The 20,458-nt window shown below is 47.1% G+C and overlaps 1 protein-coding gene across 3 annotated transcripts in view; it reads left to right on the top strand.

The window, feature by feature from the left end:
• Positions 1 to 20,458, top strand: part of NEK6 (NIMA related kinase 6) — an 884,175-nt gene that overhangs the window by 760,458 nt on the left and 103,259 nt on the right. The gene's annotated exons all lie outside the window — the stretch shown is intronic.

The raw sequence follows: 20,458 nt of genomic DNA, 5'->3' as shown, positions 1-20,458 counted from the left end.
TGTTCAGATTCCGATGAAGAATAAACGAGGATGTCGTCAATGTAAACAACAACACACACATCTATGAGCGCTCTGAGGACATCGTTCATAAAATATTGAAAGGCGGCCGGGGCATTGCAAAGTCCGAAGGGCATGACCTGATATTCAAATAGCCCATACTTGGTGCGGAAGGCCGTCTTCCATTCATCGCCCTCTTTTACTCGTACCAAGTGGTAAGCTCCTCTAAGATCCAGCTTTGTATATATGCATGCTTTTCTGACTTGGTCCAGGAGTTCAGGGATCAAAGGTAACGGATATCTATTCTTAACGGTGATCTGGTTCAGGGAGCGATAATCTATACAAGTTCTAAGGTCTCCTTCCTTTTTTGGAACGAAGAACAAAGCTGAAGAAGCAGGGGACTTGGAAGGACGAATAAACCCATTTTCCAGGTATTGATCCAGGTATTGTCGAAGGTGAAGGTTCTCAGGCTCGGTGAGGGCATAAATTCTACTACAAGGAGGAGTAGATCCAGGTATCAGGTCTATCTGGCAGTCATAAGACCTATGAGGAGGTAGAGAATTAGCCTGATCCTTCCGGAAAACATCTTGGTATTCTAGGTATTCGGGAGGTAACTGGGGAGTCTCTGAAGAAATTGCTGCCAGTGCAACACCAGGTGGAGGGTGACAAGTAGAGACACATTCTGGAAACTGGACCGTTCTTGCTCGCCAATCGATCAGAGGATTGTGTTTCTCTAACCAAGGTATTCCTAGAATAATCTGAAACTGAGGGGCCTTGATCACATCGAACACGATCTTCTCATGGTGTCCATCTTGACTTACTAGCGTCACCTCTTGAGTGGTATGCGTTACTGGCCCGGAGGCTATCTCCGTACCATCCACCGTAGTAATGACGTCCTTTACAGCCTTGGGACAAAGAGTTAGATTCATCCTCAAAACCATTTCATGATCCACATAATTGCCGATGGCACCCCTGTCGACGTAAGCTTCAATTGCATGTAATCGATCCGGATTATCAGGGCTAATGAGGACCATAGGTATCACGAAATGCGAGGTCACGGAACTGGTTTTCACGCTCGGCAAGAGGACCTCTATTCTTGTCGGGCGAGGTCGTTTCCCTGCTCAGAGTTTGTAACTTTGGTAACTGCAGCTCCTATTGCCTTCTTGGCAGGTTTCACCAGACAGTCTCGAAGAAAGTGCCCTGAGTTTCCGCAATAGAGGCATAATTGCAACTGTTTTCTCCTTTCCCGCTCCTTTTGTGTTAGAGGACCTTTCAGACCCCCTATTTGCATGGGTTCCCCGGAGTCTACTCCTTTGGAAGGAGTTGGCGGTTTGGAAAATACTCGAGCATCAAACTTGGAACGATCGGCCTTCCTGTTCTGCAGTCTGTGATCTATTTGAACGACTAAGTCTATATAGTCCGAACAATCTTGTGGGGGATTCACTACTTGGGCTAACACATCTTTGAGCTCTCCACGTAGACCTCTATAAAACAGCGTAATCCTTTTGTCCTCAGGCCATTGAGTTTCCACTATCAGTCTGTTGAAAGACGCAATATAAGCCAAAAGGTCTTGATTACCTTGTCGCAACGAAAGAAGCTCATTGTCCAAGGCCTGCCCCTGTGAATGTCTTGCGAACAGTTTTTCCATACTGAGCTGAAAAGCTTGAAAATCATGGAGGACCGGATCATCTTGATTTACTAGAGGGATCGACCAGTCTGCCGCATTGCCACTAAGGTACGAAAGCACGAAAGCTACTTTAGCTTGATCAGTTGGAAAGGCTGCTGGCCGGCATAAGAAATGCAACCGGCACTGATTGATAAATACTGCAAACCTCTTTGGGTCACCAGAAAATCGTTCGGGCGGAGCCAGAGGTACATTCCCAGGTAGGTTGATCTGCACTGGATTCATAGAGGATGTAGAAGGAAGATTTCCCCCAGATGCGGGTAACGGGGTCTGTCTGGCTTGTGACTGTAGCAATTGTCTAGCGAGATCATCTGTTCGCTCCTTGGAAATAATCAGTTCCCTTCTTAGAGCGTTCGTTTCCTGACGGGCTGCATGCACTTCTGCCCTTAGTTCCCCAAGTAACCGGGCTAGGGGGTCGGTATCCAAGGTTTCCATAACGCCTGGACGGGAGTTTTGTGGTAGTCTTTGCGTTCTGTAACGCTCACCTGATTCCCGTAGAGGCGCCAGTCTTGACTGGGCGTATACCGTATCTGCAAAGGTGATGTGTAACACACGGCTGGCTCTTTGGGCTGGACCTCTGTGCACTGTATGTCTGACTTGAAGGGTAAGATGTCTGCAGATAGAAAATATGGGATTAAGGAACTGGGTTATTGAATATCTCTCTCTTCTTCCCTTTCTCTTCTCCTGTAGAACCCCAAAGGTTAACGCTCTCACCTTAGGTAAGTGAACGCCGTGCTCTCCATCTGCCTCGGGGCAGGGTGCTGTAACCAGTTTCTTCACTGGATAAGGGGAGCAGGCCTCTTGACTTCAGAGGACTGCTGTCCGTCGTTTACTGCACGAACGGTAAGTTTCGAGTAATTCTAATGTCTTTAAAGTCTTTAGTAATGATGTTTCTTGTTTTGCAGGGTTCCGGCGATGGCGAATGACGGGCTGAAGTGAGTTGAAGATGGAGCCCGTGTGATGAATAGAAGCGCCTGGAAGCACGTAAGTAAGCGCTTGTTGCCAGCTTCACGATGCGCTCTAACTGTCTTTTTATTTTGCAGGTACCAGTTCGGAGCGGCTGCAGGGTGCCGGAATACCCACTGGGTTTGATGTGGAAAGGAGTAATGGCACATGAGTATTAAAGTTCCCCAATGTCTTTAAACGCACCTTGTTTTGTCTTTCAGATGCGGGATGCAGCGCCGAAGGCCTCCGGAGCGTGCGAAGAGTTGGTAAGCTTTTGTCTTTCAGATGCCGGAATGCAGTGTGAAGACCTCCGGAGCCCACGAAGAGTAGGTAAGCCTTTGTCTTTCAGATGCCGGAATGCAGCGCGAGGCGTTGGTGACAGCCGATGGACCAGGTAAGTGAAGAGCTGTCACTCAAGACCGTAATGCTAACCTGTTCTTTCTTGTCTTTATAGGTGTTGCTGAAGACTGGATTCAGGATGGTAAGCCTTTCTCCTTAGGCCCAGGATCAGATGCAGAAGACACGATGAGCGTTCTGCTGCAGAGGATGCAGAATAACGCAAAGCAAGATTCATCCATCGGGTGTGGTTTAAATAGCCTCCTGTAGTGCTTAGGTCCCTCCTTCCACAGCCACGCCTAGGTAAGAAAAGAGTTCCTGCTTTGCAGAAGAGTTCCAGTGTTCTGAATCTAGGGAGTGGCTCCTGCCCCACCCACAGGAAAAGTAGTTCCAAACAGAAGAGGATCAGGGGCTCAACTGGCAGGCAAGTCAGCAGCATGGTCTGCTGCAGGTAAGTCCACCCAAGCATTATGAGCCCGGCGCTTCCAGCGCTGGGACTGGGCATATTTATGAGCCTGGTGCCACTGGCGCCAGGACTGGGTCCAAAAGGTCCCAATTGGGACTGGTTGGCACTCGGAACCTGGGTTATGGATCTGCTTCCAAGGGAGTTGGGAAAACCCTGACCTTTTGGAAGCAGAGATCATGAAAATGTACTTCTCTCCCCCCACCATATGTCTCCCTCACATCTTGACGCCTCGACAAAGTGTGCAAGGTTGGTGAGCACATTTTCAACCAACAGAAATCCCTTGTCACACTGCCAATAATGAACAGTGCCAACCAATTGGGCATCAGTATGATGTATTGAAAATATCCAAAGTAGGATGGGCCCAGGAGGAGCCCTCATACCCTTAACCCAATCATAGAACTAACACCTATATACTTTATATGTAGTTTGCGATGCCATCCAGTCAGATGTATTCATACGTTTTGTAAGTGATGTTGTATTATGATGACAGGGCTGATGTGTTGCATCCTTAATAAACGCTCACATCTGTTGTAATATTGTGACAAATGAAATTCTGGGGCACCAGTGGTCCAGGGATGAATATCAGTTTCTAAACCACACCTCTAGTACACCAGAAGGGATCCGAACCAATTGGAAATGCAAGAAAATTATAAACCACCTTGTCCAATTTTGGTAACGTGGACTGAACGGCAGGCTTGCCTCCGAAAAGTCATGGATCGTTGGTTAGTTGCAACACAACAAAAATATAATTATTACCGAATGATAAAGGGGACCTTACAGTCAAAGCTGTATATAAATATCTACTTTATTATCATCACAACAGACAGTTATAGCACACTACAAAATACAACCCACCCTGTAAAGGAATACAGAGGACAGACTGTTTCAAAGAAGGAAAAGGGATGCACTCTGGATACTGACAGGAGGGTAGTCTGTATTGTAATTAATTTCAATAGTTCAAGGATACTTGGTTTCAACACAAAGAGAGCAATGGATCATAAAATATCACTAGGGGCCTTCGGAGAAGGACCAGCGGGACAGAACCACAATGTACCTTGTGCTGTAGGAGTTCTTGGTGCTCGTTGGTGCTTTGCAGCGTCTGCAACTGAGTTCAAGACAGGAGACCGCTGCGGGTATCAGGCGGCAGGCAGTTCGGCGAGCGAAGCTGGACAGACCACTGCAGGCTGGCCTACGCAGCAGCGCGGGATCAGGAATAGTCTGTGTTGGTTGGCGGTTCTGAAGCACTGATCGAGGCATCTCAGGAAGCTTTAGCAGCTGTAGCGTAACAAGTCAGTGGTGCAGTCGGTTGCAGCTTGAGGGGATGGACTGGCTTGAAAATGTGCTTTAAGGCAGACGTCGGTAGAGGCTTGTCGCTGCACTCCTCCTCCCTTCTTCACTGTGCTTGTCCTTCAAGGCAGACAGCCCAAAGCTGAGGAGTGTGTTGAAGGCAGCTGTCGGTATACAGTGTTTATAACAAAAAAAAGAATAACTAATAGCTTTTCAGTTAAATAATAAATAACGAAAACATTTCGAATTTATGGTAATGGTAAATATGGGGGGTGGGGTAAGGGATTAAAAAGGGTGTGAGGAGGGTTGGGGTAATGAAGCTGGGGAAAGAGGGATTTGGGAGGGGCCAAATTAAAAAAGGGAAACACATATTTTTTTTACTGAAAAAGGTTTCGTTATTTGTGTATTCATTATAAAGACATGGAACTACAGCTGACTTGGCCTTGGTTTGGTTCAGAGACTAAGTCCCACCCATTTTGCTGTCTGTTGTGGATCAAAGGGTCCCTCTGATTAATGGAGCTCTCTGTGGTTCCTGATTGAAGCGGCAGGTCTCCCTTGAAGTTGTGGCGCGAGACCAGACTTTCTGGCTCTGTCAAACCACATACTCCTACCTTCTGAATGGGGGTCCCCTGCGGGGATGACTACTGTAAACACGCAGTCCCAGACATGACATTTCACTTCAGTTTGGCACAGTGCATATGAAAGGGTGTTGGTTTCCTGGCTCCTTTGTGACACTCTGGAGCCAAGTCCCATGTGAGCCTATTTGAATTAAACTCTTAGTATGCAAATGCTGCCACCAGCTCCAAGGCTCAGCAAAAGGACAGGGCAGATCCATTGAGCCTTTTTTAGTTAATTAGGCTGGCCGTGGCAGGGGGAAGGTTTGACCCTCCCCCTTCTGGAGCTGTATTGTGTACTCCACTGTCGGATCACAAATAAATATGCTAGGGGGGCTGTCTGTAGGTTGTATCCACCCAGAGTTCACAGGTCTATGCGTATGTCATGCGGTGAGCATAGGAAAATGTGTGCAGATTAGTCCCGCACATTTTCCAGAGGTTGATCTACCATTCAATTTCATTTAACATTTTAAAAAAGCCCAAGCAAGCCAACACTACTGTGCAGATGGATGAATTCCTCACACATATTGAGAGCTGATTGACTGCTGTCCCAGCCAAGTTTCAATGCTTTCAATAAAGCTGGCTTCTACCATGCACTTTGAGTACTCCATTTCTGAGTATTGTTTTTATTAGTGTGGCAAATTGGGCCCAACTCTACATTACCTTTTCTGGCTCTGATCGAAAGCTCTGTTAGTGATCTGGAATGGGCAGGTTCTGCCTCTGAGGTTCAGATGCCAGTTGTGGCGGTCTGTAGGTGGATTTCCCAGAACAACTGGGCTCTGTGGCTAGCATAACCAGGTAGAGTCCATGCAGGGTGGAGTTGCGGGTAACGAGGCCACGCTCTTTGGCCACGTGACTTGGAGGTGGCATAAGACCACGCTGTGCATTGTGTTCTTACTGGAGACGAGTCTCTGGAGACCGTGTGGCTGAAGAGAGGAGACTGTTTCTGTAGCCATTTTAAGGGTGCATGCAGATATAAAAGTGCAAAAATGACCACTACTTAAAGGGGCAGCTTCTGGACTGGCAACATCTACGGGGACCTGAATGGATGCGGAGTTGAGCCGGGTACAGGGTAAATGGCAGTTTCCAGTCCTACAAATAAATCTTACAAAGCGTAAAATACATTTTGTAAACCAAATAACTATAAACGGAATTGTCCTGCTTAGAAAAAGTATGAAAAATGTATTTTTGCTTTTTTTCATACATTTTCTTTGTTTAGTCTTCATTACTCGAAGTGTGAAATAATTATAAATCTTTCTTGCTTACCGCTTCATTTTTGGTCGGTCTTAATATTTCCAGCATTTTGGCGCGTATCGTTTCTGCCAGGGGAGGCGCAGTGACCAGATACTCTACCCCTACTGTGTCAAGGGAAAACATGAGAATCCAGTCTCTGCCTCCTCCTCACTCGGGGAGAGGTGAAGGCCAGGGGACGCACCGAGTAAGGGGAGGTCTGGGTGGACGCTCCCATAGCTGCATCACCCAGCAGGCCCCCCTGACCCTCTGCCTCCCCCATCCCTCTGTAGTTAGGCGCAGATGGGAAGCACCACGCAGACTGGCTGATGCCAGAAGGCAGGAAATGGGCGAAGGGATGGAAACCCAAGGTAGTAAAGTGTAAGGGCATCCTCTCTGCATGAAACAGGATGCTGCGCCGCCAAGTTAGAAAGTATAAGGGCTTTCAGCTCCAAGCAGAATCCTGATGCTGCATTGCCAAAGCGGAACACCTGTAAGCTACCTCCTGCCTAATAAAGGAACTGCGGCCTACTCCCCCACAATGAGAGTCCACTTGTTCTTTCAGGGGGTGTATGGGGGACATGTTGCTGGGGGCGAATGCAGGGGAGGAAAAGAGTGGACATGGAAACTAAGCAATACAACACACAGGGCCTAGTGTGGGCTATTGCGGCTAAGTAGGGAGGTCATTTCCTGCCAAGATCTGAATTTGTTTGAACAGTGGCGCCCCTTCCGGAGCTGCAGGTAGTACTAGTCATTTAGTCAATGGTGAGCAGAGGTAGGGACAGCCAGTGTAAAGGCGACGCAAGCAGAGAAATGGGAGTGTTAACCTTGGTGTTCCCACCAAATGCTATCCAAAGGAGATTGTTGTAGCCAACAGGTTTTGGACAGATTGGTTTCTGTGCCGTAACTCCATCTTGTTGCTGAGTCTGAGGGGGTGGGTAGCTATGTCCGGTCACTGCTGGTCTTAGAGCTGGCTTGTAGTCGTTCCTGAGTTGCGCTTCGGCCGTCGCGCGGATTCCAGATGTTTTAGAATGATGGCGCTCCCCCTCTGTTTCTTTACCCTACTTTACAATTTATCAAAATTAGCACGCCAAAGCCACTCCTCATCTCTCACTAATCTCCACTGGCCACTACATCATCCTTAATGTTGGCACCGCATCTGCGAGACATCTCTTCAAGCAAGAGATGCCCGTGGCTGGACGCCATCATTGTGGAGAGAAACGTGAGGCCGCTGGAAGCAGAGGCCTGGCTTTCTAAATCCTGAAGCTCCCGAGTTTGTCTTCAGGAAAAAGGCCTCAGCTTCCAGGGCCTCACCCTTTCAGACTTAATGGTGATGTTGCCCCTCCCCAGGTGACGAGGGTCAACGCCAACATTAAGGCTGAAATGGCAAGGCGCTGTCCCCTGCCAGGCAATCCTATTGAAAATAAATGCAGAGATCAGCACCCTCTTCCCCCATTGAAGAGAGGGTGCGGATCTCTTTAAAAGGCTGCCTGGCAGAAAAGAGGGTGGGGGGGGGCGGTGTAGCTCATTTAGCCAGGCCTGCAAGGGGTGTGGCCTAATAAGCCAGCTGGTGACCTCCTCCCATTAGGTCATGCCCCTTGATGAGCCCTGGCTCATATTGCAGTACCACTTAAGGCCCTGATTAGCCCATGTACAAGAATTTCGGTTTAAAAAAAAAACATCAAAGTCTGTGCATGTAACATCGCACCATTTATCAATGGGCTGTTATACTGGACTTTAGCGAATCTTCTTTAAGCGAACGAAAGAGCAGGAAGTCCTCCTACCTTCCAGCAAGAGCTGACCGAGCACAGACCATTCTGGATATGCGCCCGTGGCAGCAAGAGTGGCATTGGAAGACTCTTTGAACTGGGGGTAAAGGAGGGCGGGTCAAACGGTGGGTTTTAAAGCCAATTGGAAGAAACAACTCCAACGGGCAACGCGACACCTGGAAAACTACTAGAACAAAAAACACACTGAGTAAATAACTAAAAGTTTGTATCATTTAACAATAGCGGCGTGCCCCCTGTATGACCTTGAAATGGCTTGCTTGCAATCGAAGAATGCTATGCTTGAAATAGATGGGACTGTCCTCCCTGCCAGGACGCCAAGGAGAGAGGGTGAGGGTCTCCGCTCGCGCGCACGTGGCCTTTTTGTGAATAGTGTTGTATCCAGTGCCCAGATGCAATTACCATAGTCACTGTTGAATGCTCGGCGCTGGGTCTGGTTTCTGAAGCCAAGGTCTAGCATGGGAATTCCTGTGTCAGCCATCATCCCTGGTTAAATAGTGTCGATCTCTTGTTTACGGAAGTGTGATCCAGGTTGCCAACTTCTGCTGAGACGTGGGGAGTTCTATGAAGGCATCGAGGTAGGGTGACCAGATTTAAAAAGTAAACAACCGGGACAGTGGAACTAACATAAAGGTAGGACTAACTCTTGAAAGTGGCTGTCAAGGCACTGCACTTAAGTAGCGTTTGGCGGCGAAGGGGGTTTAAGTGTTCCTGTTCAAATAAACACATGTTATGATCAATTTATTACAGACAAAAACTATCTTAAGCTGTAAAATGCAGCATTTCTTCTGTGCGAGCTGTGCCAGCCAGCTATGAAGACCTATCAGTTTCCAATGGGAACATAGTCTTGAGAAAAGGGGACCGAACATCAAAATCCGGGACGTCCGGTCACCCTACATTGAGGACATGTATCCCGGCGCTCTCAATCTGAGGTGCTTAAATGCACTCCGCCAGCTGATTATACCGCAGAATTCGCAGCGTCTGCAGGTTGTGTGGTTAATAGCAGCCCCAATGGGGAAAAAAAAATGTTTTAATAAAAGTCCGGAGGCAGAAAAAAATGTGGCTCCTTGTGCTCTTTAAGAATTTGCTCTCTGACAAAAGTGGGTTGAAACAGATTTGCAGATCACATCATCCTGCAGTAATTGGAGCGACATTGACATTTGAGATTGTAATGCATTGACAAACTTCTGTCAAACCGCAGTCTACAATAAGTAAATTTAAAAAAATAATCTCTACACAGAATGATTTCATTACAGGACATGGCCAGAGCAGGGCGGGATAGGGAAGTAGCAGGGAAGGCTGAAAGTGCTGGAGAATGCAGTATGCTCTGTTAGCAGACTCTCTTGAGAGATACCGGAGCTTGTAGAGCAGGTGTGCGAGCCAAGGATCACTGGGATATTGGAGGGGGGAGGGACGGGGGGGCGGCCACACCATTGGTAAGAGAGTTGGCCCCTTGCCTGGATCTGTAAATGTGAGGTTTATTGAAACCAACTTTAATGCTTGCGGAAGGCAGCGTATACAAAGTATGAATTCAGTTGTGGGGTTTCAGATTATTTTCAGGGGACTTCAAATTCCTTTTCTATGCAGTGGGAAGGTTACAAAAACCACACTTTGTTCAGGACATTCCATAGTTTGTTTTGACAGAAGTTAAACATTTTAAAGAAAGGGATACTTTCATCGCTATGTCGGCCAGGGGGGAGGTTTCGGTCTCTTTTCTGGTCTGCATCTGGATAACTCTCCATCGATAGACTTTCTGCTTTGAGCCCACCTTTCGTATTCAGATCCCTTGGTCCCTGCAGGGGGATCCAGCGTGAGATCAAGCATTTGTTTTGAGTTGATGTCGCCAAGTCCTGGATTTGATTGCTATGCATGCATATTGCGGTCTATTTTAAGAGCTAACTAAGCTGTGCCGGTGGAATCTCATCGCAGACTTGCGAATGGAGGCCAAGATTTCAGCAGTATTTAAGAGGCCCTTGAGCGCTTTATTTTCAAACACCTGCACCAGTTTTGTGTAATGTCTGCCAGACGCCAAGTTGACTGCTGAGACCTGCAACGAGACGTTACATTAACTACCACAGTGACTCTATTTTTTTATCTGATATAATATTCCAACTTGAATCCCAAATTTAAATAACAAAGGCACCGCAAATGCACAAAAGGTTCAAATGCACGCTTCAAACTCAACTGGGAGGCGTGTTGCCCAGCTGCAAACCCAGAGTTTGCAGCTTCAAAGAAATGTGAGCAATACTGACATTTCTAACACATGTTTATTCTTCTGGAGAAAATTAAAACTGTTCTGTGTACTCCAGTTACTTTAAAGTTGCTGCATGTAGCGTTTTGCTGCCATTTAGGAGTGCTATTTCGACGGCGGGCTCTGCATATTGTATTAATACAAACATTGTCGAGATTGTTGGTTTATTTTTATAAGCACATTAGTCCATGAGTCTTTTCAGAGGGATCTCAGCCAGAAGAGATCCTTGGTTAATCTTTGCAAGTAGAGCATTATTCCAAGAGTCGCTCCAATGGGATCACAGCCAGAAGAGATCCTTGGTTGATCTTTGCAAGTAGAGCATTATTGTAAAAGTGTCTTCGGAGGCATCTGCATCCAGAAGAGTTCCCTGGTTGATGCTTAAGCCATAACCACCTATTCCCTTCTCCTTTTCAATGGAGGCCTGTCGCAGATCAGGAGTGAATGCGCTGGGGACAGAAGTGGCCCCAGCGCGTCTGCTCCCGAAAAAGATAGAATAGAAGCTAAGTGGGGCGAGGGACGGAAATCTGTGGATTGGGAGGAGAGGACCACTTACCTCATTCAGCAGCGGGGAAGATGGTGGCCTCCAGCTGTGAGGAGGCTAAGGGCAGGCAGTATTACAGTCTCGTAATGCCCCCCCATTCCAGGCCTCCTTATTGGCTGAGAGGCTGCCATCCCCACTTACCTTGGTAATACCCCCTCTGGGTACTAATTACAAGTACAGCATTATTTCAAGAGTCTCTTTAGAGGGACAACAGCCAAAAGAGATCCCTGGGTCATATTTTTTATTAGTACCCGGCGAGGGGGTCACGTATTTTCTGAACACACATTCCATTGGCTGAGGTGCGTGTGCTACCCGACTGGTAAAACCTCACCGCCAGTGTCGTTAGGCACTGTTCACAACACTCCTTCCCTTCTGTCCCCAGCATGGGGGTGTGGCAGCCACTCAGCCAATGAGGCGGCTTGGAATGGGGGAATTACTAGCGGTAATCCCCCGCTCTGAGCCTCCACACGGCTGGAGGCTGCTATCTTCCCCCGCCGTGTGGGCATTTTTTTGTTTACTTTTTTTCCTTAGCTTTCAAATGGATGCCAAGGAAAGAGAGAGTAGTCCCTTCTCCCGCTCCATGGTCGGCCATTTTGTTTTACTTTTTCACTTATTTTAAATGGCCGCCATGAAAAGAGAAAACTGACCGTTTTCCCTTCCCCGAAAAGCCTTAAATAAATAAATAAATAAATAAATAAAATGCTGATGCATTTCGGGACAGAAAAAAAATGCTTTTAGTACCCTGGTTTTACGGGTCGGCGTACTAATAGCAATAGGCCCCTTGCAGGGGGGCCGTTACCACTTTGGTTAATGCCCCAGAGCCTTCGTCTGAGGCATTGCCTGAAGTGGTAATGCCCCCCCCTGCAGATGGCAGTGGAGGGATTGGCTAATTATTGTAGACCTTCCCATAGCCCCCTGGTGTGCTAAATTGTAGGAATGTAGCACCTTCTCGCATATGGCTATGCATCTCTGGCAGTAACAACCCCTCATCTCATATATTATATGATAAGTTATTTATAACACACTTAATACCCAGCGGTTTCTAAGCGCGGACCCGGGGATCGAACCTGTGTTGCTCCGTGTCGTCTTGCTTCCAAGGCGAGCTCCTGAGCTATCCTCCCGAGATGGCAGGATAGCTCAGACGGCAGTTGGCACAATCAAGTCATTTAAAAGGCGATCATTGGACTTAACCTGAAGTTTATCTGCTCTCCCCCTTCATTCCCTCCTCTCTCCCCCCTCTCTAATGCAACTTCATATATTTCCTCAGAACGTACCCTCATGCCCCAAGCATCTGTTCTGTATCCCAGTTTTCTTCCACGTGGAAGTTGGCAGCCTCTTTTTCTGGGCGACGCTACCATATCTTGAATCGAGTAGGATGCTGGCTCGCCCAATCATCAATTCGGTCATAGGTTTTTGGTTTTGTGGTGAATATATTTTCTGTTGGCAACACGTTTCTCTGACTTTTATGTGCCAGTCTCATTGCCAGGATCAAAGGCGATAATTTGTCTTCCATCGTTGATGACTGGAAAAGGTCAAGCTGCGTTTTGGAAACCGTTATGGCCTTTGTGACCAAATTACACTCGTTTTTCAAATCTCTGAGGCAGTCGCCTACACCTTGCTTCCTCTTGTGCCTGTAAAAAGGTAGTCTGGCCAGCAGATGAAATGAAGTGACCGCATAGCACTCAAATTTGCCTCACAAATGAAATGGCATGTCTTTTATTAGAACCTTGGAAGTACCACTTTGACATTGCTTGCTATAGCTTAATGCACCGTTCGACGCGCAATGTTGGCGCGCGTCATAATTCTGCGCACCAGGCTGCAACCCTTTGACATTTCTGAGCGTAACTCCACTAACTGCCGATTAATGTTAAATCTGAACTATGTTCCTTTTATACAGCAGGACAAACTTTAGCCTCTGATTAGGATATCCTTGTCATATTGATAGGCGAACCCCATATGATTAAATTGGAAGTCTTATGCGGTTCCCTGGAATGCGCTCATTACTGGCGATTCACACATTATATTGGACAGGCCATGAAGGAAATCAAGCGTGTCAGTTTTTTATCATGACACTTATGTGAGAGTTAATATATCTTTTTTGGTGGGGAGCACAGAGACCCGCTTGCTCATACATGTGCTGACAAGTGCACGCTAATGATAGGCAAATGTGGAGCGTGGCGCCTGGAGAAGAAATTCTGTCGTTGTCTGCTCCACAAACCTACTTAATATAATGGAACAACCTAACCCAATAAAATCAAACATAGACTACGGCGCGCTCATCCGAACCATGATCCCTGTCGTCTTGCTCTGATTGAATGTCTTTTGTTAGTATTATTCGAAACGACAATTTAAACTAATGGATTCCTACCAAACGGGGCCCATGGTAAGATGGGCGCGGGAGGGGACATAACTTTTGACCTCCCATTTTGCTTCTAGTTTTAGCTTGTCATGCAGTGCATCAGTTTCGGCTTGGGGCCACCACCGATGCGGTTCATCGTGACACGTGAAGATTTATGAACGCAAGAGTTGCCTTACTTCCAATTTCTCCCGCCTGACTTGGTACAATGGAAAATGAAAAGGTCTATAGTATTACATTAATGATAGCCCAAAAGGGCTGACCTTATTTCCAGGCAAATCAAATACTCTAGCTTTGGTGTCGCGTTAAACAGTAAGAGGTGGGCGGTCCAAGAAATGACACACACAGGTGGGACCGCGCAATCGTTTTTGGGGACGGATTTTCAGGCAGGGCAAAGATACGGCACACAGTTTTCACAGTTAAATAGTAATTTTTGAAATAATTCTACAAACTACTGGAATTACATACAAGTATTACCACGCCATGCCATCAGCGTTCATGCGTATGACACCCGGTCAAGCCGGACGTGGCTGCCCATGCTGTGTCCGGCTTGATTAGGGCTTGCGCCAGAAGATGCTTACTCGAAAGTCTGCTCCCACAGCATTCTGTTATCGTCGGTTATGTCCAGCTCTGTAGATCATTATAAACTCTTACCGACTAATAAGCGGCCTGAATCCTTGGCGGCATACACTGGCCCATTACCGCTAGTCAAACGCAGCCAAGAATAGTTCAGTCTTCATTGGAAAATTCTTGAGCTGGGAATTTGTATGAGAATTTGATTGCTGACTCTGCACGATCAGACGTGAAGGTGAATGGAATAAATTAGTGTAAAATACAGGCCTTCCAGAAGTCCACCTAACGCGTTTCTTTTTCCGATTGTGCATATAAGCACCTTGATTGGTGAAAAAAAAGGCATGGCTAAGAATACATCTGCGCGGTTAAAGAGCCAGTGGGTAGCTTGGCATCCGTGTGCCCAAGGAGTAAAGAAATCCTTTTAACGATATTTCTTCTAAAACCAGGCTAATAGGCTGAAGAAGTATGTGTAATAGTCATTGAATTTCCTTTTATTGTTTGACACATTGAAGACCTATCAATGATATTTATGTTTGCACTTCTAAACACCTGTGATGTATTTACAATGGAGCTATCATAATTGAATCTCGCATGGAAAATGAAATGGGTTTGACGCTGGCGATCACTGTGAGAGGTTCTGTTGCGAGAAAGAAGGTTCCGGGGGGAACGCAAAGCGGTTCCCCCCCCGGGGTTATTTTGGCGCTGCACAGGCCAGCGAGATGGCCTGCGCGTAGAGCGCCCCCGGGGGGTATTTAAGGGGCAGGTAAGGTTGGGGAAGCAGGCGACGGTTGTGACTTGAGATTGACCCGCCCTCCCACCCCCTTTTTTGGGTTATGTCCGGTATCTGGTTTTATTTTACAGGGGTGGGCCTTCAATTTGGTTTCTGCTGGGTTATTATTTCTTTTCCAAATGTTCACTGGGGTTTTTAGTCTCCGTTTAAGGTCTGTATTGTTTCGGTAGTTTTGTGTGACAGGTTAGGGCACTAGTCGAGGAATTTGTGATGTATAATGTCTGTTGCTGACGTGGCAGCTCAGACTGGCTGCAGGTCATAGGAAGGGGGAGATTGGTGTAGAGGGGAGTTTTTTATGGGTTGGGGAAGTTGCTTGGTTGCTGGGGGCATGGCCTCTTTAGATGTGGGGGGAGGGAAGCACAATGGGGGAATGGCGCGGGAAAGGATGGGGTTGGTGCTGTTTGCACAAATGGGCTACCCCGGGGGAACAGGTATTGAACCTGAAGGGGCATGGCCCCGGGGAGAAAAAGGAACGCGTTGAGAAGTGGTAAGGAGACGGTAGGGACAAAGGGATAGTTAGGGAGGAAGTGGATGTATTTAATTATTTAATTGTTGGGGAAAAATGAAAGCGTTTAATTATTAATTGGTTGTTTAAAATAGTTTTAGTTCGTAAGGCCAGGGAGCTAGGTAAGCGGTTATTTGTAAGCTTTGGCCTGTCACATTAAAGCAACCTTTTCCACTATAAATGAGTCTGGGTTTTTGTGCAGTAAGCCAAAATAGGGTCTTGCCAACTTGGACTCCGCCGGTTTAATATAGCTATTATCACTCATGTAACAGATGCAGGCCGCCCACTATTTGAGGGCTATCATAAAAGCGGTACAGTCCCTCGATCGATGCAAATGAAGAGGGGGACTCCCAAAGGGGCACGCTCTACGATTTTTCATGAAGCCCCTGTTTCCCGGCCCTGGTCCGTGCAAGGGTGTACACTCCCCTTCCCCAGAAGAGGGACAGTTCCCATGAATACCTCCCCTCCCACCCACCGGTCCACCTGGATAGGTAGGGGCGCTGCACCTGCTAAAATAAAATCGCTGTTGATGGACTTCACCCAGAGTTCGTGGATGACTAATCGGCACAGACACCAGAGTGGCCTTTTATAGGGATCCCAACGGGGACCCCTCTTTATTAAACCAGCCTTGATCTGTAAAACCTTACCGTAGGACTGCCCTGGCATGAGCTCCATCTAAGCAGGAACCGGCTACATGAGCTCACCTCTCGTGGTAGGGTTCTCAGTGACCCTTAGGCAGAGTCTGCTGCAATGGATCCCCTTCCTAACCTCAGGCACCACCCACATGGAGTGTGAGGCCCGAGGATGTGGGCGGTCCCCATCTTGCTAGACGGCCTCAGGCAGGCAGCCAACCTATCCCGTTAGCTCACGCCAGAGTACCCCCCCCCGCACCCTCTATTCAAACCCATGGCCATCTTTGCAACATACCCCTACTTACTTTTTATCCTACTTAACATACCCCCAATAGCCCAATGTTCTACGTCCCCCTAGTTAACTTTTACCCTACATAGCATTAATTACATAAATATTTACAAGACACATACAACATAAAATGCTATGTCACAATACCCCCTTGTGCAGTACGCGAGTGTGGAAGGAACTTTTTGGTTGATATCACTTGGTGACCTCTGCAACCTGTTTAATTACAAGGTTACACTGTCGCATTGGTGTGTCAGAGGACGGAGAGAGTTCCTCTGCTCCGTTGGTTAAACTTGAAGCAAAAGTGCTTTGAGCACACCCTATTACTGTGCCAGAAAGGATAAAGCTGGATCCAGAAAAGGTTAGTGATAGGTGAGTTTAATTTAAGTGGCCCTTTAAAATGACACGTGTTTCGGCAAGGTGCCTTTCTCAAATCAGGGCATATCTTGGTGCGACAAACCATTAGTGAAAAATAATAAGTGTACAATCAGTTCAGCATAACCAATATAAAGCGTCATCATTAGAAAAATGTACAAAAAGATTGTTTTTGCCAACCATTAAAAGAAAAGATAAACCGTTAACAATATATTACCCATATACATTGCGATTTTCGTATGCGAGGTAAACGGAAAAAAGAAAAAAGGGGAGCGGATGCAGGAAGGATAAATAGGTACAGAAAACAAAATTGCTCATAAAATAAAATAAAAGTTAGTGAATTGCAATACTGGACACCAATATTCAACTGATTGCACAGTAAGGTAAAAGTATTATTTCTTACCCAATGATGTTTCTTTTGACCATTTAGAAAAAGTTGGGTGTAAACAATTACTGGGATAAATCCCAACTGAAAGGGTGGAAGGGACGGGGACAGAGGAGACAAAAAACGGGAGTTTTTAGTCATTGGATATTCTTAGTCACCCGATTTTGCTAATTTCAGGAGTTAAGACATAATATATCTGGTCTCAATTGTGTCATAAGGCTGTGATATGTGACCGCGAGCCTGATTGTCCCGGTGTCAGCCGAGGTGCTAAGTACATGAAGGTGCGGGCCCTGGAGTGTGGGGGACCCACCGGACTTCACTGCCGCAACTTGCGGCATGCTTTAATTACAATGGGTGGACCCCGTTGGCTTCGGGGCCCACCTGTCATCACTGCTGCGTCCAAGGTGCCATTTCTGTGTTCTGGGTGGCCCCTGTTGCTGGGGGTATACCCCAATGCTCACCACCACTCCCACAGCCTCCTCCTGGCCTGCCCCCTCAACAATGCGATGTTGGATGCAGGGGGGCGGGCTCCTGCTGGGCGGCCCGGGGCTTTCTTCACCCAGGCCGCCCAATTGAACATCTCAGAACTTCACTGCCTGCTCTCTCAGCTACGCTGTGTGGCCCAATAATATCCCTGTGCTCATCCGTTCAGGCCCCCAGCTGGGCAGACCAGCTCCACGGCCCAGTGGCGGCTGAGCTGCCCCTGGCATAGAAGCTCGGCCTCCCTGCAAACGGTCTCTGGGGGGCTCCGCCAATGCGCCACTTGGTGCTTATCAAAGGATTAAGGCCCTAAGGGGGCGCTCTAGGTGGGGTGGATGGTTCAGTCAAGGGCACAACATACACACAACCCATAAATGAAACGCACTCTACACTTTTCAAATAAACCTTTATTACGGTGGTGTCTGCGTCTTTATTTATAGGTGTTCCATCAGAGTTAACTGCACTAGCCGGGCACTGGGCTACATTCAACTCTTGCAGAAGATCTAGTTCGGATCACAGCTATTTTACACAATATGCGGGGGAGTGGGTGGGGGGAGTGCCTTGTCACAGGTGCTTAGAAAAATATCTCTCGTACATCATCTTGTTGTAGAGATTTCCACACATGAGTTGTGGCTTTGTATTTCTTTTGCTTGTGGGATTATTTTACAGGTTTTGTGTGGTTCCTTAGATGGTAGCGTGTCCGCACCTCTGCGTTGGTTATCTAAATTTGGAGAATAAATGTATTATATTAATAGATTAGGCAGTTTTGTGTTGGATTCCTACTTACATCGCCCTTGTGCCCATCCTATATGAGTTTGCGTTGTTCTCTCTAATACGTAGTAGGTATAGTCCACACGTTTCATTTGGATACCATTGAGGTACCCGACAGATCATAAAGAGTAAGGCGCAGCAGCCGCTAGTCCCTAGTGCTCTCTCCTCTTTCTAGTATGATATTAATGTTTACCCACCCAGACTGCCGCCTTTATGTACAGCAGAACCTGCAGCAGCATGATATATGATTGGTTATTTATAACGCGATTAATACGCGGAGGTTTCTAAGCGCGGACCCGTGTCGTCTTGTTTCCAAGGCGAGTATGTTGCCCCTGAGCTATCCTGCAGAGACAAAAGAACAGTTGTCATTGTTGCCAAATGGAAGACTGTTGCCTTGGCGGTCCTTCTCTCTCATGGCGCAACTTCTCTTCTGATAGCTCTTACAACAGGGGTCTGCAACCTGTGGTCCTCTAGATATTTGGACTAGACGTTTAGCCTGACCATCAGTAAGTGGTGGCAGATCCTGGGAGTTGTAGTCTGTTGGAAATAGATGCGTTAAGACCCCTCCCACCCCTGTATTATGATTGACAAGAAATTGATTGCATTAAATCACGTGCTACATTAAAGTCCTACTTTTGGTTATTAAATATAGGCGATGGTACTCTGGGGCCCACTCACAAGCTATCACTGCTTATATTTTAAATTGAAAGCAGCCAGTAACCTCTTTTAAAGAGCCTCCCACCCTCCTGGGCATCCTTCGGGCCCCCCTGTGGGGGCCAGCCCAGCAGTTTGGACCCCCCACCACAACCATTGTGCTCTTTAACTTTAGGTTGTAAAGAATAAAGCACACAGCTGATCTATGAAATGCTGAGGATTTGTGTAGCTCAACTTGGAGGGAATAACACTGAGGGGACAATGGACTTCAGGCATAGATGTTCTCACAGACGAATAAAATCCACTTTATTAAAAATACCACATTAAACATATGAAATCACTTTGACAAAGCACATAAAAACGACATACAAAACATAAATGAAAACGGAGGATAAATGAAAAAAAATGCAGTGTGTGAACACGGGATCAGGTGAAGCTTCAATAGCGCGCCCTTACTCCACTGCGTGTGTGCGTCTTAGCATCCAAATAGAACTGCTTTGGACCAATGAACCTGACCTATTCAAACAATACCTCAGTCGTTTTGTTCCAACCCTACATGTTTCGGTCACAAGTACTCTAAATGTTGGACTTTCCTGATGGGTACCAAAAACAGTGCCCATCGGTGGCCAAGTAAGGTACATGTTCTAGTCTCCTGATAGAGACCATAAGCCATCCTGACAAGCAGTCTTTATGGCCCTCTGGTTTAAAGTTCCCCTATCCCCAAACATCAGTTTTCTTTAATCCATGTGTAGCAGCCAAGTTCCATCGCGAATTAAAGCCAAAAAATCAAATGCATTACATGCACACTACTGCCCCATGTTGTGGGGCCAGCTGCAGGCACACGGCCGGCCTCACAGGTCCTGGCAGTGCTGGTACCTCTGTGGGTTTGCTGGGATCACCCGGACTTATCGTGGTTGCAGGGCGGGACCCTGGTAGGCCATGGGGACAGAGCCTGTGTGCCAGAGGCACATGGATGCCGGGAGCATCCTAGATGGAGGGTGCCTGGGGTGAACCCAGGGCACCAAGCGGATCTGGTGGCCCCAGACCAGCAGGGACCCGCAGGACCGGTGTGGGCCTGCAGGCCAGGGCTGCAGGCCCGTGGTCAAAATGAGACGAGTCAACAGTTCCATTGTTGGAGTCTGCAGCCGGTCTAAGGCACGTGCATGCATGGGCTCCAATCATTAGGTCGGCCATGACAGTCATGACCCATCTTAAAAGGGCAATTCGATCGGGAGGGTCACACCATTTTAAAAGGTACAACACTACACCCCATGACTTAAAACAAACATCAAGGCACTGCTTCCCTCATTAATAATTAACAAAACCTTAAATGAAGCACATATTTACAGCCTCCAACATACACCATAGCCTACTTGATTTGTGTAGTTAACAATATTCGTATCCTGCTTGGAAGACTTTGTCAAAATACTACTTTAACTTCTGTAAAGTGCATATGCCGCCATGAGTGAATATATTAAATGCCTGTGTATTAACGACCAGTGGTGTCTTGCTT

This window comes from Ambystoma mexicanum, chromosome 8, assembly GCF_040938575.1.
Source record: "Ambystoma mexicanum isolate Mex_15411 chromosome 8, UKY_AmexF1_1, whole genome shotgun sequence".
NCBI classification, from domain to species: Eukaryota; Metazoa; Chordata; class Amphibia; order Caudata; family Ambystomatidae; genus Ambystoma; species Ambystoma mexicanum.
This window is presented reverse-complemented; position numbering and strand designations above follow the sequence as displayed.